A 7,571-nucleotide genomic window follows, 5' to 3' on the forward strand; every position below is an offset into this window, starting at 1 on the left:
GTGAAAGGGAAAGACAACAGGAGAAAAGGAAAAAGGAAGAGTTTAAGGTAATGATACAGATCTGAAACATTAAAGTGTGACAAACATGCAAAAAAAAAAGAAATCAGGAAGGGGGCCAACACTTTTTCACACCACTGTACATATATAAATAAATAATAAAATACCCATTTTACTGCATTCATGGATAGTACAGCAAACTCACTTCAAAAACAGATAACATGCCATTTTTTCTATCATGATTTCATGGTGTGTACAGGGAAAAAAAAGCACAAAGTAAAAGAACTGACTTGAGTCTGCCTAATCGGCGAGGCATGCGTTTCTCTGCCTCTTGTCAGGCCTTGCGTTGGGCCTGCCTCATCTTGGTCCTCTGTTCCTGCTTCTTCAGGTTGGCACTGATAGATCGCGATTGGAACAACTGCTGCTGCTTGTCAATCACCTGACGTTCCGCCTTCCTTTGCAACTCCTGTTCAATAAATTCAAACTTTGAATGTGAATCAAGAGAATCATGACCAGCTTAGTCAACAGGAAAGTCCATTCTGCATCCTCACCTTAATTCTTTCAGCTTTTTCCTCTGTTTCGCAGTTTTCTTTTCCTGTGTTGCAGTTGGCCCAATGACTGTGTCTTCGGTGTCCCCTTCTGGTTCAATCTCCACTTCCTCAATCAACCCCTCCACCTGCTCTTTAAAGGTGCTCTCCTAAATAAACACACACAAATGCATATTTATATTTAGGACAGCATGTAGACACATTCCAATCTAAACTAGGAGCTTATGTCCAAAATGGTATGCTAGTGCTATGCTAGATTACACACTACACAGCGCTGTATAATGCTTACCATTAAAAAAAAAAGGATATATTTATTTAGTCATTTAGCAGACGCTTTTATCCAAAGCGACTTACAAATAAGGACAATATATATATATAAATTTCCTATGATAAATGTGTGCTGTACCCACTTATCTTAGAAAGTAAAAATAAATAAAACTACATTATAATTCATAAAAAATTTTTATAAATAAAAGTACAATGTATTTTGTCAGTTTGATTTGAGAAAGATGTTAAAAATAACACCTGCAATGCTTGATTCATTCTTCACGCAGAAAACAATCTGACTGCATTACACTGTGAGATACAGTATTTTCTTCTGAATATTACACAGTTTTGAAAATGTAATTATTATCGTTGACTGTAAACCTTTTGGTTAGGCCAGAAAAATTACGTGAGACAGGAGACGTTATGTCATGCCAAGTGATGGTAAATACGTGGTCACATTTACTGTTGTTCTACAGATTGTTGCAGGCGGGATCCATTCATTTCACTCAGGGATCTCACATCAGATTCAGTTGGTTATGCAAATTTGCTGCAAAGTTGTTTGGCTTGAAAGTGACTTCTGTGTGAGCTGTGCTTCATACATCACTACACTATTTACAATAGACATTTTTTAACTTGCAAACGTTTGCTAATGTGACCAAACCTGCTAGCATATGGTTAGAGGTTGTACCTCAGTGGCGATATCCTCATTCACAGCCAGCGGACGTTCCAACTTTTCCTCCGCTTTCAGCTTCTTGACCTCTACCTCATGGGCCTCACGAAGCAGGTCCTAGAAAAACGCACACATTGATTTCAATGCTTTTTAATCATGGTGATCATCAAATCAGTGTGATTTTGTAAGGGTGCTCCGATCAGGATTTTTGGAGCCCATCACCGATCACAGGAAGCAGTATCTGCCAATACGATCAACGATACCTATCTTTTTGAAGCCTTCTTTTTATAATGTGGAATTATTTATAGTGACGCTCCGATTTGTAGACATTCATTCAGGGCCTGAATTTAATTTTTGAAAATGGGGGGAATTCCCCTCTTAGGTGACTCTTCACCTAAATGTTTGATCATGCAGTGCATTTTTAGTTTTTACAATGGGGCAATTATTACACAATAGCTTACACACAGCACAAGCCTGATTTCATGAGCTGTATGTGAGGCGGCCTTATGTGTGTGCATGAGCGTCTCTAGGAGAGCGCGTAAGTGCAGAATGGTTTAAACACGGGCAAGATTTAAAAAGAAATGCAAATTATAAACTTTAGTGACCATGCAATCGGAGCACCCCTATGTTTCTGATACAATATGCTTTGTATATAGTAGCTGAAACGGGTAGCATTTTACCTGGTGAGAAAAGAAGTCTGGGTTGTATGAACCTCCGGGAGCGATAACTTCAATCGCAGGAAGAAACGAAGGTTTCTCATTTAGTCTCTCTGGTCTCTTTATAAAGTAGAGAAAAATTAACAAATTCAGCACATGACCACAATAACACCTAAATCTAGTGGTTGACTGATATGGATTTTTTGATTGCTGATGTCGATACCACAGAGGACAAGGTGGCTGCTGGTCGATATAAAGTCAATGTATATCACATCACTACTAAAAAATAACATATGCGTAATAACTGCTGCAATGAAATTTATTTTTCACATAATATTCACTAAATGAGAACCAGTTTAAAAGTGAATCAATTTGATAACTTTTGAAATAAATCTGAAAGATGAACATTTCTACTTTAGATAGCTACTTCTTGATTCTGTAATCCTAGTATAGTATTTTTTAGCAGGAAAGGACTCCTTGTACGCCTGCGCTCAGGCACTGGAGTTCTCAGTGCTGTCAAAATCCTGCTCACAACATTTACTGGTCAAAATAAACATTTTACCAGATGACGTCGGTAATTTAAAAAATACTAACTGCTCACTGCCTGCACTCCACAGGTCATAACATGCTCTATCTGGATTATTATTGGCCACTGGATGTTCTTTAACTGACACCCCAGAGGCCGCCGCAGCCCTTCGGAGTTGAAGAAGCTTTTCTCTCCGTGGCAACACACCCATGGCCGCCAACTTTGTTGCTTTCTCTGATATGCACCGCTGCTTTTTAGCATTGGGCTGCTGGAACGCCAAGACACTAAAAGGACATTAGTAGAATTGGGCTCATGTAAAAATGGTAGGGATGCACGATATTGGATTTTTGCCGATATCCGATAATTTTCAACTCATTTTGGCCTATATATAATTATTTTTAATTTTGGTTCGTTTTTAACAAGAACTTATTTGTTAGAATTAAATAAACAATAATAAAGTTATTTTATAATGTCAGTACATTGAAGATTTGAAAATAACTATAAATAAATTATATTAATCACTGCATTTTTTTTTCAGAAAGATGCAGTGGTAACCTTAAAGGGGTCATATGATGTGATTTGCATAACGCCGCCCAAATGTTAACACAAAGAGTGGTTAAGTTGTATTTACAACACTGTTCCAGAACACTGGACCAGGACCGTTTCCTGATCCTGGGAGAGTAGACTACAATGCCGGCTGTTCTGACTCAAAGAGTGTTTAAAAAATCTAACACTACACATTAATGAATAAATCAGCATATATAAAATTATTTAATTTAAGTGTCAGTTTTTTTTTGCTTGTTTTTTTACCCCTTAGCTTCTGACCTTTAAATCAAAACATACTCATGATTTTATGGCATCAATTACTGCTTTATTCAATCAGAAACAGTCTAAATATTATTTGTGTATTTTGCTTTCATTTTATTAGAAGTAGGCCAACAGCGCCCCCTACTGAATTAAAACTCCTTACCGAACGGGGGAGGTTGCTGCCACTGCACGGGCTATTACTGTTTACTTTATCATACACTGAAAGCCTCAACGTGCATTCTCAGTTTAAATGAGGCAATCCAAAAACAGTGAATCTAATCACCATTCAGGCAAAACTTTGCTTCAAGAATGAGCCACAATGCTGACGTGATCTAATCGCTAGCACATGCGAGTTAATGTATTCCTCTTATCGGCAAGATTTTTTACCCCTTAGCTTCTGACCTTTAAATCAAAACATACTCATGATTTTATGGCATCAATTACTGCTTTATTCAATCAGAAACAGTCTAAATATTATTTGTGTATTTTGCTTTCATTTTATTAGAAGTAGGCCAACAGCGCCCCCTACTGAATTAAAACTCCTTACCGAACGGGGGAGGTTGCTGCCACTGCACGGGCTATTACTGTTTACTTTATCATACACTGAAAGCCTCAACGTGCATTCTCAGTTTAAATGAGGCAATCCAAAAACAGTGAATCTAATCACCATTCAGGCAAAACTTTGCTTCAAGAATGAGCCACAATGCTGACGTGATCTAATCGCTAGCACATGCGAGTTAATGTATTCCTCTTATCGGCAAGAAATATCGGCATAATTTTTCATATCGGCCAATGCCGATATTTACATTTAAAGCCATCATCAGGCCGATTCCGATATTGGTCCGATAATATCGTGGTGCATCCCTAAAAAATGGGGTTGGAGATTATCAAATCATCCTAATATGTGGTGCAGTATAAATTCCAGCTAATATTTAACACCACTTTATAGCAAATCTCAATTGATTTCTTATTTATATCACCACAAAATATAAACTAAATTATCGCTTAGAGATATATTGTTGGATATATAGAATATCCAACTTTACCTGCATATATAATTACAGTGTATAACGCAAAGTAATATATGCTAGAAAATGTTGGCAGCGTGCTTGTCTAGATCATTGCACAGCTATACCCTATATAAAGTTGTTTATGTAAGTATATGTAAGTACTCAAGTAAATCTCAACTGCTTGACTGTTTGTTGCCGCAAAACGTAAACTACTATAGCCCAGCTCTAATCTGCTAAATGTGACTATAAGGCATTAAGATTTTAACACCATAAATGTCTGTAAAGCTGCAGTGAAAAAAAATGCGTATTGTGAAAAGTGCTATACAAACCAAATTGACTTTTAAATCTACAGCGAAGACATGATGATATTAGGGGTGTGCGATATTGACAAAAAATTATATCTCGATATTTTCTGGGATTTTATCGATAACGATAATTAGACGATATTTTGCTGAGTGTGTTATTGTGCTGGTACCTTAAGGACTGCCGAAGACAGCTGACTCCTAATGTTTTTAATATTCTTCATATTCTGTGTGGTGGTCAGTTCATACTGATAAGTACTGAAATCCAATAAGTTTAAACTGATTTTTGCATTTTATGGGGCATTTTTACCGTTATAAAGCCATTTTTTCTAAAAGTGTCCATTATCTTTTGAGTCAAATTCTTACATTTTTTGAATGGTTTTTGCAAAATACTCGATAATGTCAAATCGCACATCGTTAAAACAACAATTACGATATTATCGCAGGCGATATATATCGCACACCCCTAGATGATATGCTTATAATTAAATATTAATCCCCAAACTAATAATCAGTATCGACACACCATCAGATAGCCATTTCATACAACAGTTAATTTCATTTCAGCAATTGTGTGCACGTCTCTTATGCTGTTATTTAACTGCAATATATTATTTCACCATTATATCATCACCTTGTTGTCTAGATAAAATGGCACTGGCGAAAAGAAAAAAAAAGAAAAGAAAAGGTGAAACACCAAAAAACAATCTCAATCCAAATTTTGAGAACATGCCCTCAGATCCTGAAAGGCCGTTCACACAACAGCCCTCCAAGTCCCATTGTTTTATCTTCACATTCCCAAAGAAATACTGGGAGCGCAAGGATGAGATCATCAGCGGGCAGAGGCTCCCTTGAGAAGAGGATGCAGGTTACATGTCATTTTGAAAGTAAATCTTTCAGGCAGCAGTCGTACTGTACTCACTTTTTTGGGGCAGGTATGTGGGAATCCAGCTGAAGAATTAGATCTATCCACAAAGGTTTCAAGTTTTTACCTTTCTTGACTGTTGTCTCTAATAACAAGAATAGCAGTTATGGGTGGCACTGGAAAAAATGATTACTTAGTATATAAAGAGAAGAGTTTTTACACTTACGTGGTTGTGTATCTTTTTCATCTGTTTCACCAGTGTCCACAAAGAAGAGAGATTCATCTGTTTTTTCAGAAATCAACCCCCTATGGATGAAGAAAGGAGACAAAAAAATCTGTCAGTGCTTGTTTAGAATCTCTTAGCTGACTGTATCATGAACCGATGAGGTGGTGTAGCCTAGTGGTTCAGAATTAATGCTGTTAACTGAAAGGTTGTAGGTTCAAACCCCCACAAGGAGCAATCAATGAAACATAAATTATGCCCTTTACCAAAAACAAAACACTAAAGAGAAATGATATAAGGATACTCTAAACTTAATTATTATATTAATGCAAAACAAACTTTATGACTCTAAATCAGGGTTGTCCAAACTCGGTCCTGGAGGGCCGGTGTCCTGCAGAGTTTAGCTCCAACTTGCCTCAACACACCTGACTGGACGTTTCCATGCCTAGTAAGAGCTTGATTAGCTGGTTAAGGTGTGTTTAATTAGGGTTGGAGCTAAACTCTGCAGGACACGAGGTGGTGTAGCCTAGTGGTTCAGAATTAATGCTGTTAACTGAAAGGTTGTAGGTTCAAACCCCCACAAGGAGCAATCAATGAAACATTAATATTATGCCCTTTACCAAAAACAAAACACTAGAGAGAAATGATATAAGGATACTCTAAACTTAATTATTATATTAATGCAAAACAAACTTTATGACTCTAAATCAGGGTTGTCCAAACTCGGTCCTGGAGGGCCAGTGTCCTGCAGAGTTTAGCTCCAACTTGCCTCAACACACCTGACTGGACGTTTCCATGCCTAGTAAGAGCTTGATTAGCTGGTTAAGGTGTGTTTAATTAGGGTTGGCCTGCTCCAAAACAATGTCCTAACTAAATACCAGCCACGTGACGCTCATCAACACATCATATTGAACACAACCACATACTGCCAAAATTAGGGTTTTGTATATAGAGTACTGGAATAAGGCATACCATGTATATGCTATTAGACAAATACTAATCATTTATATATTTTTTTTCTTTAATGCTATATTTTTTTCTTTAATACGCTCACCCTGTGGCTCTCTCCTGAAGCCGCACGTCATCCAGAAACTCCTCCACATCTTGGATATCACTGACTTTATTCAGTTATTTTTCTTATTTTTGTTCACGCGCTTTCGCCGTTTGATATCCGAAATGCTGCCATCCAGATTCGATTTAAGAGGCAAAAACCCCGGTTGAGACGCTGCCATGCGCTTATGTCCCCTGTCTTCTTCTTCTTTTTCTTCTTCTTCGAGGTTTAACGGCGGCTTGCATCCAAGAGCGTTGCATTACCGCCATCTTCTGGATTATTCTCCTGCGATGTAATTCCAGTTGATTTCCTCCAGCTTGTTTTCCACAATCATATTTTCCTCATCAAACCCGTTCTAATTAAGAAATTACAAATATTTTTCCTGCTTTGTCTAATCACCCCACTTTGCAGTATATCTTTAATACCTGTCCCTACCAACCCATCTCTTCTTAATTCTTCCATCATATTTCTCCTCTGCTCTTCATAACTTCTGCAACTTAAAAGTACATGTTCTATGGTTTCTAATGTCTGACAATATTCACAAAAACCAGTAGGATGCTTCCCTATAATGTGTAATGTACTATTTAAATTACTGTGTCCTATTCTTAATCTTGTCATCACTATTTCTTCTCTCCTAGTCCCTCCCCAA

General features: G+C 37.4%; 1 pseudogene; it reads right to left on the reverse strand.

Moving 5' to 3' along the window:
- Positions 1–287: 287 nt before the first annotated feature.
- Positions 288–7,181, reverse strand: LOC107747682 (glioma tumor suppressor candidate region gene 2 protein-like; annotated as a pseudogene).
- Positions 7,182–7,571: the final 390 nt, after the last annotated feature.

This window comes from Sinocyclocheilus rhinocerous, unplaced genomic scaffold (assembly GCF_001515625.1).
Source record: "Sinocyclocheilus rhinocerous isolate Xijiao unplaced genomic scaffold, SAMN03320098_v1.1 scaffold2274, whole genome shotgun sequence".
NCBI classification, from domain to species: Eukaryota; Metazoa; Chordata; class Actinopteri; order Cypriniformes; family Cyprinidae; genus Sinocyclocheilus; species Sinocyclocheilus rhinocerous.